Consider the following 15556-nt stretch of genomic DNA (forward strand, 5'->3'; position numbering starts at 1 on the left):
AATATTCTCTCATAAAGGACCACAACTTGGAGGGTACCCAACTCCAGCCTGAGACCTATTTTATAAAGTTCCCTGAACAAAGAAGTAGCCTCACATAGGTAAAGACAAAAGGAAGAGAATCCAGGAGAAGTGGTCTGTGGCTGGTACAATCCCTCCATCTACAGGCATACTTGCCATGGGCAATTGCCTGTCCCAGAAATAAATTAATCACAGTCCACAAAGCCATTTGAATATCATCTTTGCAAAAATGCCCAAGTCTTTGTACAGTTTTATACTCGTTTGCTTCATTGTTGTTAAGTTGTAAGAGTTCCATATTTTACATAAAATTACATAATTTGAACATTAACCCCTGGTGGAATACATGTTTTACAAGAGTTTTCTCCCACCCCAAGGGCTCCCTTTCACCTATTGACTGCTGCATTTGCTGTGCGGAAGCCTTGCAGTGTACTGTGCTGTCTCATTCAGCTTTGCCGTAGATGTCTGTACTTGTGGAGCTAGATACAAAAAAAAAAAAAAAAAAAAAAAATACTGTGAGAACCAAAGTTAGCCATATTTTTTTCTGTTTTATTCTCAAATTTTTAGCATTTATCAATTATGAGTTAGGGTTTTTTTTTCCCCTGTATGTAGTAACCACTCTCACTCTCCTAAGTATGTGGGTTTCCAATTTTCTCAAACTGTTTTTGGAATAAATATACTTTCTCAGTGCGTTTTCTTGATGTCTTGTGTCACAGATGAGTTTACTGTCTTTGGTTATTTGAACGAGTAACATCTCCCATAGGCTTATATATATTTGGAAATTTGATTTTCAGGCAATGGTGACATTTGAAATCTTTAGGAGTGCAACCTTGATGGAAAAGTACATTACTGAATTTAAGAGTATGCAGAGTTTCTGTTTTCTCTCTCAGGTTCCAGCATAAAAATAAAATGTAGTCAGAGAGGTTCCAGCTTGTGTCATCAAGCCATTCCTTCCCTTCCAGGTAGACTCTAGACTTTGGAAACAGTGAACTAAAATAAATCCTTTCTTCCTTGAGTTGCTTTTGGTCATGGTATTTTATCACAGCAAGAGAAAACTAACTAATGGACTATGTATTTCATTATGGACTCTGTATTTTGCATCATTGGTCTCTTTCCAAGTTGGTATCATGTTATTTTTATTACTATAGCTTTGTCTTTTAGTTTGAAGGCCAAACTGTTTCCTCAATAAGTATATTAAAAAAATGTTCAGCCACCACTTTACTAAACTAGCATAATCTCTATCTACATTCTAATTATTTCACTTTATATCCAAAGATGAGTGTAGTCCTCAACCTTCATCAAGGAAACTTCCCTTAGCAACAGATCAATACCATTACAGAAAATTACAACCAATCAAAATGCAGAGCCTAATCCTAATGGACACATCTACTAAACACACCCATGCCTAAGGCTCAGGGAATATTGTGGAAGGGGGCTTGGAAAAATTGTCAGAGACAGAGCATCAGTGGGTTTTCTGTGAGACTGTGTCTACTAGAAATGTTATAAACTTCACCCTTAAAGTTTCACCAACATGACTACTATTGATGAGCTGAACAAGGACAACAATAGATATATAACACGGATGGGGAAGACCTGCCCCACCCCAACCCTACACAAGGAACTACAAACAACTAAGAAATACTGACAGTGGGAGAAATAACCTTTGCCAGAGAAGAACATCCCAATTTTTTGTTCAGCACCAAATGATCAGCCCTAAAAATATAAATACAACTAGCGTTATAAAGACTAAGAAAATTATATTTAGGAATACACACACACACATAACACACATACACATGTAACATTAATTAATGGGAAAAAAAGAAGCCAGGAATTTGGAAGAGAACAAAAAGGGTATATGGGAGGTTTGTAGAAAGAAAGGGAAAGAGGGAAAGGAGATAATTTTTTTTTTTTTGTAAAACAAGGTTATTTTTTTTAAATCTTATTTTTATTTTTTATTTTTTTATCAATTACATTTTATTAACTCTGTATCCCAGCCGTGTCCCGATCCCTCATTCCCTCCCAGTCCCTCCCTCCCTCCCTCATCTCCACCGTGTCCCTTTCCAAGTCCACTGATAGGGGGGACCTCCTCCCCATTCATCTGATCCTGTTTTATCAGGTATCTTCAGGACTGGCTGCAAAGCCCTCCTCTGTGGCCTAACAGGACTGCTCCTCCCTTCGGGGGTGGGGAGACCAAAGAGCCAGTCATTGGGTTCCTGTTAGAAATAGTCCCTGTTCCCCTCACTTTGGGAAACCAATTGGTTACTGAGCTACCACAGGCTACATCTGAGTGGAGGTTCTAGGTTATATCCATACATGGTCCTTGGTTGAATGTCAGTCTCAGAAAAGACCCTGTGCCCAGATATATTTGGTCCTTGTGGAGCTCCTATCCTTTCCCCATCAGACTAACTCCCCTTCTTTCTTATGATTCCCTGTACTCTGCCAAAGGTTTGGTCATGAGTCTTTGCTTTGAAAACACTGCTAGTTAGAGTCTTTCAGATGCGCTCAGTAGACTCCTGTCATATGTTCAATGCACATCCCATCTGACTTTCTAAATGAGGATTGATCATCTTACCCCATGTCCGCTCAATTGATTATCTTTTTTAGGTGTATAGATTTCATTATGTTTATCATATCTTATAGGTCTATATAAGTGAGTATATCCCATGTGTGTCTTTCTCCTTCTGGGATATTTCACTCAGAATGATCTTTTCTAGATCCCACCATTTGCCTGCAAATTTCATGATTTCCTCCTTTTTGATTGCTGAGTAGTATTCCATTGTATAAAAATACCACAATTTCTGTACCCATTCCACCGTTGATGGACATCTGGGTTGTTTCCAGGTTCTGGCTATTACAAATAGAGCTGCTATAAACATGGTTGAGCAAGTGTCCTTTTTGTGTACTTGAACAAACTTTGGGTATATACCTAGCAGTGGTATAGCTGGGTCTGGAGGAAGCACTATTCCTATTTGTCTTAGAAAGCGCCAGATAGCTTTTCAGAGTGGTTGTACCAGTTTACATTCCCACCAGCAGTGGAGGAGGGTTCCCCTTTCTCCACAACCTCTCCAGCATGTGTTATCACTTGAGTTTTTCACCTTGGCCATTCTGATGGGTGTAAGGTGATATCTCAGGGTCGTTTTGATTTGCATTTCCCTGATGGCTAATGAGGATGAGCATTTCTTTAAGTGTTTTTCTGCCATTCGATATTCCTCTGTCGAGAATTCTCTGTTTAGCTCTGTTCCCCATTTTTTAATTGGATTACTTGGATTGCTGCTTTTCAGCTTCTTTAGTTCTTTGTATATACTGGATATTAGTCCTCTGTCAGATAAAGGGTTAGTGAAGATTCGGGAAAGGAGATAATTATATTATAACCACAATAAAATGAAATAAATAAACAATAAAATGACAATACCTTTTATCTTGAAGAAGATGCCAATCAAGGCCATTGTGATATACGATTTCATATGTGTCTAGATGGCAATTACAAACAAAGACAATCAATAGTGGTAAGAGTGTATTAAAAGTAAGCTACTGTACACTGATATTAGAATGAAAAATTTTACAGACTTTATGGAAAATAGTACAAGGTGCTTCTAATAATTAATTACAGATTTACCATAGGAGCCATTCATCCAACCTCTGGCCATACATATGTCTGAAGAAAATGAAATCAGATTGTTTTTATATGAATCTCTGTGTTCATTGCAATGCTATTCACAATAGTCAGGATATGAGATCAATATGACTGTCCACTGATGGACATAAAACTGTATGTACATAGTGGGCTATTTAGTACTTAGCTTTTAAAAGTAGGGATATTCTACCATATTTACATGGATGAGTCTAGAAAGCGCTATATTAAATGAAATAAGCCAGGTACATCAGGGTAAGTACTGTGTGATCTCGTCTGTAAAAGTCAAGCTCATAAAGGCCAAGAGTAGACTAATGGTTTCTGGAGACTGGAAATAGGAGAAAGGGCAAGAAAGATGGTGGTCAAAGGGTACCAACTATAGCCTGTAAACAGAATAAGATCTGCAAAAGTACTCTGCACCTTGGTGATTACTGTTTCCTTAAAAATTTCAACTAACATAGGTTTTGTCACTACAAACACACACATGCATACACACACAACATCCCTAATTGGGGTGATAAATGTGTTAATTAATTTTATTTCAGTAATCATTTCACAATGTAAATCAAATCATCACATCATACGTACTGTATATACATTATCTTAATTTGTCAATTACACCTCGATAAAGTTGAGAAATACCAAAATTCTGAAAATAAAAATTATTCCATCAGCACCTGCTTCTTGCTTTACTGGGTGTGTGACTTTGGCTCTGTGGGCACTAAGAGAATTTAGTTCCTTCCCACCCAGAACACCTCCACAAGGACCGCTTCCCAGTTCTCAATCCCCTGGAATGTAAGCCCAGCATCTGTGCCTAGGTGAGGCCCTATGCCAGGTCTATTGCCATGAATCCAAGACTCATTCCTCAACTCCTGCAGACTACACTGAGGCCTCCTGAGTCTTTTCTGCCTAGAAGCCCTCTCATAAAGGCAAAGAAATAATTATTTACTCTGTTATTCACACAACATTAGCCATTGCTTCCATTCTGTGAGCACGCTGTAAGCATTAACTCATTCAGACCCTGATGCTAAACAAGGTGGTAAACATAGGAGTCATTTGTTAAGTCACCTACATGTCCTCGATTTTTTATCTAGTTCACTGACATCTGCAATTTGGAAATTTAGGGATAATCATGAAAAGGAATGGAAGATACCTCCTTCTAGGCACATTTCTTCTGTTTAGTCCATAAATTATTTATAGTCTGCCTACTATGTATCAGAAACATTTTTGTCAAAGTTCTGGCTCAGAGATGATTTCCAGGTAAGACAGGCTGTTATAATCGCCTCTTATAATTTGTTATCCCGCTACAGTGAGTACTTTAAGTTCACTGTAAAGCCCAGAAAAAGTTTGGAAATAAAATAGATAAAACAAACAGAAATGCTTGGAAGAAAGACACTGTCTACAGCTGACATGCAAAACTTCAGCCTTCCTGCAAAAACATACAGAAATAAATAAATAAGTGTGAGAGCAAGCAACAACAAAAAGATTTCATTCAACTCACCCACAGCATTTGACACCTCTCACAGTGCACTGCAAAGTCAATTTGTATAGACATGCACAAAAGGGCTCTTTTCATTTACCATGGCAGTCTTCAGCAAACTCCACATTTCATTCATGTTAATTACACTAACGAGTCAAAACAATTACCTCATATAGGCTGGCAATACACTTCTTTCCATTTAGGTTCTCTTTGAGCACAGTGGTCAAGAAAGTTATTTGCTAATGTGGGTAACTTCATTTCAATGCAGCTTCTCCTACAAAAGGCTCGCATATGACCCCACACCCAGGACCATAGCGTCTACGGCCTCTGACCCCTAAGTAGCACATAAGGTGGGAACCAGTGTCAAGGATGTGTGTAATGTTGGGTATATGAGCTACAGGAGAGCAATTTGCCAAACAATCTAGGGTACATAGGCAACAACCCTTTCAAAATGAACACATGCTGTTGGCGGCTGGAATGGAAAGGCACGTTTGTGAGAAGAGCATCAAATAAAAGAGCTGGCAAGTCAGGCTGAGGCATTGTGACACGGGCTGTGAACACTGTAACAATCTATTACTGTAGGAAGCATCCTCCACTCTAGGTCTTTGTTTGTTGTAAATCACTCCACCTTCTTCCCTTTCTCCTGCAGTTCATATATTTTCCTTCAGCAAATATTATTTGTGGCGCAGTGCTAGCTCAGTTCAGCTGTTAGCATTTGTGTCTATAGTTAGCATTTTTATCCAGCTAATATTTTCATTCAGTAACACTCAAGGAGTGTCGGTTTCATTTTCATCATATTCACTGGAAATATATTCACCTGTTAACGTTTGTTTTTGCCTTTAAGAGGTTTTTTATTTGCGAGGTATTTTTATCTTGTAAAGACTGTCAGGTTTAGCCAGCATTGCAAGAAATTTTGATCATTTTCTGAAAAAAATGCTCAGAGATAGTGGCAGTTTCCCACATGAAACAGGGATTAGGCCTCAGTCTTTGGTTTCTTTAAAATGGGAGTGGTAAAGAAAATTTGAGTCTAGGTGATCCCAGTGCAGCATTTATCTTCAATGGCAGAATTAAAGTTTGAAAGCTTAAATTATTTCAGTAAGGGAGGGAGAACAATAAGCCAAGAGACAAAGTAAATATCACCACCTTACTATCCAGGTGGCTTCATGAAGAAATTTCTGCCTTCAGAAATGGCTGGAAATGGCATTAGAGGTGATCCCAGACTCTCTGAGGAATCTCCAATCCAACAGCATTGTTCAGTATACCCAGGGTAGCTGGGAACTTTTCATTCTGTCAGGCTCTTAAGTAAACTGCTGTCCAAGAGCCATACTTAGGATTATTCACTTGAGATACACGGTGATGAAATGACAGAGAAAGAGGGGTTCTTTCCCGTCTGGCCTCCTCTACTGCTGGCTTGCATCTTTCCAATGCCTATACTCTACAACTAGAATCCAAGACAATTGATGTTGAAGCCTATGGGCAAGTAGGTGAGGAGGGCAGCATTGGTGCCAGCAGACAAGTCAGAACTGTAGGTGGGATATGGGTGAGGGGTCTTCAGTAACGTTTAAATAGAAAGAATTCAAAATCCTTACATATTTTCTACAGTACCTGTGACATTAATATTTGCAGCAATATTGGATCGAGAGAGAGTGTCTCCTCAGTATTCCTGATTCCTATTTCCTTTCTCAATATTCTTTTCTTAAAGTTTAATTGACTCACAATTATTGCAAATATTTATGAAGGACAGTTTGATAGCTTATATAGGTGTTCAATGAAGGAGGAAAAATTAGGGTAGTTAGCATTTCATTTCCTTAGAATTTCTTATTTTCCTGTTTTGGAAAAGACCCAAATCCTCCATCTAGTTCTTTATAAATACTTAACAATTCTTTGTAAACTGTACACTGGTGCTGATTCTACTTAGCTAACTTCAGCTTGGTACACGAGATCTGACCTCTGTCCTTCCTCACCCCCGGAATTCTCTGGTGAGCATTATTCTATACTTGAAGTCTCTGGTACTTCTGCTGTCCGGCATTCCCCACGCTCTCTGAACACTGGAGGCACCTCTGCTCCAGCCGAACATCAGGAGATGAATAGAACAGCTTCTCAGACAGGATGAGAGAAAACTTCTGAGAACCTCTCCATTTTAAATATGCATTGCCTCCATGCCAATATGAAGAGTCAGAGTATCACGGGGACCCAGGAATGTGACTTAGACATCCACTCAGACATGTGTGGCTGCTGTCGTCACCACATTTTATTAATATGGAGTCTTACACTTAGATCCATTGTGCTTTATAATACTGGAGCTTTCAAATCAGTCTGCATTCTGTACTTCCCACAGTCACTTATTGGAAATTAATCCTGGAACTACTAGAGCGAGAAGTGATTCCCCAGAGCAAAGCTGGGACCCCCCTCCAAACTCAATTTATGGGAAGTAATATGCTACCAGATGGGAGAAGAGAAAAGTGCCACTTTCCTCAAGACCCAAGGCCTCCTGCTGAGTCCAGGCCCCAGAAAAAAAGAGAACAGAGCTGGTGGTCAGCTCTGGGTCTGGAGGGTGCGATCCGGCATTCTGGGAGTACAATTACAGAGCTGACCCTGGGCTGAAGGTGACATTCGAAAGCTGTCAGCTTCCAATTACCTTCTGGCAGACTCTGCTTGCATTTGGGCTTCACAGAAGCAACCATCCCATTGCTCATCAGTGATCCCCACCTCTCACCGCTCCCTCCACCAAGCTCAGCCACAGGCACCAACTGTGATCCTGCAGAACTGTAGACAGTCAGCCATCTATCCACCAAAGTGAGTCCATAGGGCGCCGGATCCTTGTTCTTCTCAAGCATCCATCCATTGTCCAGAAGAGAATGGTGACTGGCCATGTGGGATCACAGTGTGGCTCGCATGGATGCCAGCTCCATGCCTGTCTTCCTGAGATGTTTGCTCAGGCTTCATAAAACCCGAATGAAGCTTCAGGCGCAGACTCCCTCGGGTGTTTTCTTTGTGTTCTATTTTGCATTTCGCAGTTGGTTGACATCACTCAGCTGTCAAAATCTTCCTGGAGACTGTTAGGAAATCTGGTAGCAAGCCTGCAGGTATATGAATTCTGTTTATCGGAGAAGCGCACATCTACTGGAGGTTTCTGGAAAGTGTGGTTTTCCGTGACAACTTGAAGAGAGGGAGGTCGCAAAGCATGATTCTGAAGCAGCAGGACAAGGTGAGACCAACTTTCGCCTTGCTTACAGATCCCTGGCTCTCGTTGCTGGGGAAAGGTGGGGGTGCGCTGATGCTTTTGGAATGAGGGATCTCTCCCATTCTCCACTCCACTCTCCCATTCTCCACTCCACTCTCCCATTCTCCACTCCACTCTCCCATTCTCCACTCCACTCTCCCATTCTCCAGGGCACACGGTCTCCATTCCTTCCTGAACATCTGCCTTTTTACTTCAGTTCTGATCCAAGCATTCATTCCAAGGGCACAGGGGAGGCAAGCTTTGTGCACCAATTACCGCTTGGTTCTATTAATGACTGTCAGAGTAGTTTGGTGATTCTCAGTAAGTTGTATAATCTTAGGGAATCTTCCTCTTCTTGTCTGAAAAGGAGGGAAACCAGATCAAATGCAACAGGCTTGTTGAGGAGTAAATGAGGTCATGATGGTGAAATGAATGAATGTCTGACAAAACTTACAAAACTAATAAACAACTGAATTTCTCACCTTATGCCTCTTAATTTACAGAAAAAGATCTCAATATCTATATCTACACACACACACACACACACACACACACACACACACTTTATATTCATCTACAATGTCACTATCTCCTTCTCTTAGAAAATGGATGTTTTTTGTCTATAAGATATGAATACATTCAGGTACAGGTAACAGAAACCCTGCTTCGGTGTCTGAGGCACAGAAATACTTGGTTTCCTCCTGTAGTTATCTGAAGGAGGGGGGGGGGGTTGCTGGCAATGATTCAGAAGCTTTGAGAACAAATGCTAGAAATAGCAATGTATTTCTGTTATGAAACAATACTATCATTGAATCTTCAAACACCATACTTGAATTCAGACAGAAGTAGAAACATTATGGCTGTGCTTTTCCCTTTAATCATAAAACATAAGGCCAGGCCTTCCTGCTACCCCAAGGAATCTGACTGAATCTCAGTTGAGAGCTATGTCAATGAGCTGTACCAATTTTAGCTGCAAGAGAGTCAGGAAAACATTATATTTAATTTCTTCTGGCTCTTTATGGGAAGTAAAAAAGGAAAGTGATAAGAATAAACTACCAACCAATAAACAAGACATGCCACAATATTATAAGTAACAGAAAAAAGGCTTATTTATCTTTTTCTGACACATTTTACCATACCAGTTGTTCCATGACTTTTCCTGGGAATATTTCATTAAACATGTATTCACTCCAGGTAAGGCACAGAGCACAAATCAGAGAAATAATTCCACCCAAGTCTAGCTCGATATACCAGAGTGATGATTGAGGTTAGCAGAAGTATGGATGATTCAGAAGCAACTACATCACTGAAAGGTCTGTCCCCAGCATGGATGGATGTAATTCATGCAAGCTCCATGTTTGAAGTCATTTTTCTAACTTTCAATCAATTCCGCTGAAGAGAACTCCTCTCTCAACAATTGCTTGCTGGTTATATAAACTTGGCAAAGTGCATTACGGTATTTGTAGTCCGCTGAGCTCTGAGATTGTGTTAATTGGGGTTACGACATGATGAAACACCAGGATCAAAGCAATTTGGTGAGGATATGTGGCCTACTCTTCCATATTACTCTTCATCTTTAAAGAAGTCAGGACAGGAATGAAACAGGGTAGGATCTTGGAGGCGGGAGCTCATCCAGAGGTCACAGAGGGGTACTCCTTCCTGGTGTGTTCCTGACTTTCTCATCCCGTCTTTGTATAGAATCCAGAACTACCAGCCCAGGGATGGCACCACCCATAATGGACTAGGCTCTAATTTTTAAAATTGCCCTAGGTTTGCCTACAGTCCTCTTGTAAGGCCATTTTCTTTTCTTTTACTTTTTCTTTTTTTTTTTCATTTTGGAGGCATTTTATTAATTGAAGTTCCCTCCACTCAGATGACTTCAGCTTGTATCAAGCTGACATAAAACAATCCATCACATGGAGTCTTCTTTTGTTAGACCCCAGAGCTTTTTGAGGCTCCTTCCAGAAAGCAGTTATTCACCTGGTAGGCAATAGGTGCACATTAGATGCTATGGTTAGAATGTGTCCCCCAAAAACATATGTTGGAAGCTGCATTCCCTAGTTTGGACAGTCATGTGTTCAGAGGTAAGATTGCTAGGAAGCAGAGTCAGATAAAACCAGGAGTGTTCGCTCCCTATAATCCAATCAGTGGCTTGTGAGAGGAGAAAGAGACAGACAGCAACATGCTCTCCCTCTTTTTCTATATTATCTCTTCTTCATGTCATGATATAGGGAGAAGATCCACATCATATGAAACTTTTCAAAGAGTAGGAAATACATGTATTATTTATTAAGTTTTGTATGTTTAGTACTCTGTTAGGACAAGCAAAATGGACCAGATGTCAGTAAATTTTGTGGTAGCTATTTTTTTTAGATTTTTTTTATTATTTTTTATTATGTATGCAATGCTTTGTCTGCATGTACACCTTCAGGGCAGAAGAGGGCACCAGATCTCATTATAGATGGTTGTAAGTCAACCATGCGGGTGCTGGGAACTGAACTCAGGACCTCTGGAAGAGCAACCAGTGTTTTTAACCTCTGAGCCATCTCTCCAGCCCCAAGTGGTAGCTATTCACTGTATCTCAATTCACAAGTGTAGGGGACCAGACAACTTTCTGGACCTTGCTATAATGAACATGATTATTGGTCATAGAATGAGCAGCTATTGACAAAAACAGAGGTAAATAATGCTACACTACAGATGTTGCCTGTTTCACATATTCCTTTTACTAGAATCATTTCATTGGCAGTTAAATTATAGAACAATGTCTATGTCCTCCACAAGTTCTCTATACCCAAAGTGATGTAATTAGGAAGTGGAGACCTTGGCAGACAACTGGGATATGAAAGTAGAATGCTCATGAATGGAACAATTTCCCCTTAAAAGTAACCCCAGAGGGTTCTCTAGCTCTCTCTGAGTCTTATAAGATCACTGAAAAAGATGGTTGTTTCCGTATTACGGGAATATTTAGCTGCAATAACAGATATTCTGGCAGTATCTTACGTCATCAGGTTCTGAATCTGACAACTTCTGATCTTAAACTGTTGAAACAAAATGCTTTACGTCTGTGCTATTCTGTTGTAGCTGCCTCAATCAATTTTCTCATACTATAAGAAAACAACCAAAGGTTGCCCAATGCAGATTCTGAGACTTATGGGCAACCTTTGGGCAAAGTGCAGGGAATCTTATGAAAGAAGTGGGAAACAGTAAGATCTGGATAGGACAGGAACTCTACAAGGAGAGCAACAGAACCAAAAAATCTGAGCACAGGGGTCTTTCCTGAGACTGATACTCCAACCAAGGACTATGCATGGAGATAACCTAAGACCCCTGCACAGATGTAGCCCATGGCAGTTCAGTATCCAAGTGGGTTCCATTGTGATAGGAACAGGGACTGTCTCTGACATGAACTGATTGGCCTGCTCTTTAATTACCTCCCCCTGAGGGGGAAGCAGCCTTACCAGGTCACAGAAGACAATGCCAGCCACTCCTGATGAGACCTAATTGACTAGGATCAGAAGGAAGGAAAAGAAGACCTTCCCTGTCAGTGGACTTGGGAAGGGGCATGCACGCAGAGGGTGGAGGAAGGGAGGGATTAGGATGGGAGGAGGGAGGGAACCACAGGGGAGATACAAAGTGAATAAAGTGTAATTAATAAAGAATTAAAAAAATAAAAAGAAAGTAACCAAAGCTAGGTAAATAATAAAACCAAAAGGTTAATTCAGCTTATTTTTCTGGGAGTTCATAAGTATGGTACTAGCATCTGATTGGTTTCTGGTATATTGCAACATGACAGAGAAACAGAAATGAATACCTTCATATTAACAGGTATGAAGGAGGAATCAATAAAACAAGTCAAGGAAACAAACTTCATTATAGGAAACCACTCTCAAGATCCTGTAAGAGCAACATTAATCCCTTGATGAGAGAGGGTTGCATGACTCACAGGTGAAACTGATTAAAACAAGTTAACCAACATTTTTTTCATTGTGATTATTCATGTACTATACCTTATATATAGAATGTATATATAAAATACACCTGATATATAAAAGTATAAAATTATGCTGTATAGAGTTAAAACGTAATAGAAAGCATAAACCACATTTTCAATAGAACATAGAAAATTAATCAAGTCTTTGAAATAGTTAAGTGGGTGTGAGAGCGTAGAAAGGAATGAAAGCACAAGCTGAATTTGGGTTCAGAAGATCCTAGATTAGAATATCAATACTACAATGTGTATATTGCTATGGGAATGATATTTGTTTTTTTTTTTTTTTTTTTTTTTTTTCGGGACTTCTGTGTCTTCAAAATGATGGGCGATAGTTCTTCCCATAACATAAGTTCATGAGTAGGATAATGTCAAATATTTATGTAGTGATGCAGTAAATAGTATCTCTTTCTCTCTCCTCCTCCCCCCCCAAGACACACATCAATTTTATAAATGAGAAAACTGGCATAACTTTTTCAATGTCCAGTAAGTCAAAGTCTGTGGCATATGACACTCAGCCACTATACAACAATGATGATACAAAATTGAGACTCTGGTGTATGCATCATTGGGTCACATAATGTTTATTAATTTGACAATAATCTTTCTTATTAGCATCATATTTTATTCTATTTGAGTGATCTCTGGATGAAAATCTGGAATCACTATTTCTTGACCTGGGAAAGGTATTTATCATTACCACAGCTCGATAGAGGAAGTGGCACATGTTCCAGGCTTTTGATAAGACCAGCTAGGAGTTATAGGGCTCTACTAAAGTTTTTACAGAGGCATTAGATAGCCCCACAGCAAAGAATTCTCTCTCCCAGTACTCAATAGTGATGAGGCTGAGCAACTGAGAGTGGTGGAAACAATTCAAGAAGACAGTATGGGCAATCTCGAAAGGCCTACTTCAGGAAGACCAGACACAGACACCTTCTTAGTCAACACTGAGGGTGCAGTTTTCAAGAAGTTTTAAAATTCCATCGACCCCTTCTGTGAAATTTATACCATATGCTATGGGTTTATGACTAAATTCATATTTTGCAGGATGTCCCAGGATTGATTTACTCATTTTTACAAGATAGTTTGTGTGTGTTCATTCAGCTTTGGGTAGACTTAAAGGTAATCCTCTGAAATGGATGACTTATAATTAAAGATTTTGATTCCCAGATTAGGCGAACCATGTAACCAGAACTGTCAGTCGGGCCTGCTTTAGTCCAGCCTTCTCAGGCTCAGCTTTCCAATGACTTATCTGAGCTGTAAATAAAAGAGAAGATGACATTAGAGAGCTTGTTTTAGAGGTAAGTAACATCAAATGCTTCCTCCTGTCTCTGAGCTCTGTCTTCCAACACCTGACCCAAAATCAATTACAGTTAGCCCTATGCTCCGCTGAAACACTGCCGGATGTCCCCCCCCCCTTTTTTTTTTTTTTAACCTGAGATGGTTCCTTTCTTGTTCAGTTTGTGTGCTCACTACTGTTCTTACCGTCACTTTACATAAAAGACATGCCAAGATCACACCTGCATTGTGTGTTAGAGCTGTGATGCGGCCTCAGTGCAGCCCCATCACAGCACACAACACAAGTGCTATTGGCTGAGCAGGGAACGCTTCTACTTGACTTCAAACCTCACTGCATGTTATGAACGGCAGTGTTTTCACTGCAGGTATAAAGTTTTATAATCTTCCAGAAACATAATGTTTTAATTACAAAAGTAAAAAATCTTTAATATTTCTTCACCGTCATTCCTCAGCATGTTAAGGATTGAATTAGCATATCTTAGAGTTTAGAGTGTTAGTATTAGAATGCTTGAGTTTAAAAACTGCAGTTTGAATTGATGATTTGAGTTCATTAGGAACAAGAGTTAAATGGCTTTTGGTTTGAGGTTTGGACAGAATTTTTAACAATGTCTGAGATGGCCCAAAAATGTACTTTTGTCATTTTAGATTGCGTGCTTATGTGAAGCAGCATCCTCAGCATGCTGACTGGCTCCAAAATACAATGAAGATATTCTGTGTTCTGCAGTATCAAACACTTAGCCACAATTTAATTCAAAGAAGCACATCTATGCAAATTTGCCTTGACCTCCAATACATGGTAGAATTATATGTACAATAAAGGATTGCTTTAAAATAAGTTTTGTTATCACTTATTGTCAGTTTGATTTGCATACCTATTTCCATAGCTATATACCCAATGCCACTTGAAAGTTTTTCATGCCAACACAGAGTCACAGTAGAAAAAAAGTTTATGAAGGGCTGTGCTAGCTCTGTCTAGAGCAGCGGTTCTCAACCTTCCTAATGCCACAACTGTTTAAAACAGTTCTTATATATTGTAGTGACCCCCAACCAACAAATTATTTATTTCTGTTACTTTATAACAGTAATTTTGCTATTGTTGTGAATAGTAACGCAGATAATTTTGGATACAGAGTTTTGCCAAAGGGAACACAACTCACAGGTTGGGAAGTGCTGGGCTATACATATGATCAGGAGCAGAATAGAGACACATAGAGTAAACTGTCCTTCAAAAGTCTGATTCTGGATATGCCTCTGCCCATCAACACTATTTTGTCTACTAAATCTCGGTCTCTCAGTAACAGATCAGCGAACGTAACTCATCATAGCCATGATTTTAGCACTTTAACACATTTCATCGTGTTGTAGGAATGAATTTCACAAATTTGCTTCCTACTGTGGACTAAATTTCTTCTGTATTGCTGAATTGCCTCTTCATTGCTTTCGAGGGGTTCCTCATTCCCTCGTTCTTCTACAGTGAAAAGCCATGCCAACAGTTTCAATGTATCTATTTTTGTGCCCTTCATGCATAACAAGTTTCTTCTCTTTGTCAATCTTTCCAACCCCTTGATCACTGAAGTGGCCCTTCTCTGATTGTGCTCCATTCTATTGCAGAAAATGTCTGAAGATCTGGAGAAAATGCAGGGTACTCAGTCAGCGAGCCTCCCAAACATCACTGCCTCTATTCAATCAAACCCACCGCTCTGTCTACTCTAACACCTGATACAGGGAAGCTTGAGTCAGAGGCACTTGGAAGAACTGCATACATTCTTCCGCATATCTGCATATATTCTTATAATTATATAGAAGAAGGAATTAGAAGATTGTTATTAAGCAGGTACTTTGCTACTAGCTCTACAAACTTGATAATAATTTAATAGACAAAACTAGGTAAACAGACAACATTAAATCTATTTG

The 15556-nt window shown here is 39.6% G+C and overlaps 2 long non-coding RNA genes across 8 annotated transcripts in view; both read right to left on the reverse strand.

Annotated features, from left to right (window-relative positions):
• Positions 1-295: 295 nt before the first annotated feature.
• On the reverse strand, positions 296-3484 carry LOC132648931 (uncharacterized). The gene is made up of 3 exons (XR_009587324.1): positions 3431-3484; positions 1677-1728; positions 296-494 (listed from the first exon to the last, which is right to left on the reverse strand). It is a non-coding gene; the product is annotated as an uncharacterized LOC132648931 (long non-coding RNA).
• A 9256-nt stretch (positions 3485-12740) lies between these two features.
• Positions 12741-15556, reverse strand: part of LOC132648924 (uncharacterized) — a 191117-nt gene continuing 188301 nt past the window's right edge. For 4 of the 7 annotated variants that reach the window (XR_009587314.1, XR_009587310.1, XR_009587319.1 and 1 more), the window contains exon 3: positions 12742-13600. This is a non-coding gene — a long non-coding RNA (uncharacterized LOC132648924). Of the gene's footprint in view, positions 13601-15556 lie in introns of all 7 variants that reach the window. The other 3 variants (XR_009587312.1, XR_009587318.1, XR_009587322.1) reach the window with 1 other exon arrangement.

The sequence above is a fragment of the Meriones unguiculatus genome, chromosome 1 (assembly GCF_030254825.1).
Source record: "Meriones unguiculatus strain TT.TT164.6M chromosome 1, Bangor_MerUng_6.1, whole genome shotgun sequence".
Taxonomy (NCBI): domain Eukaryota; kingdom Metazoa; phylum Chordata; class Mammalia; order Rodentia; family Muridae; genus Meriones; species Meriones unguiculatus.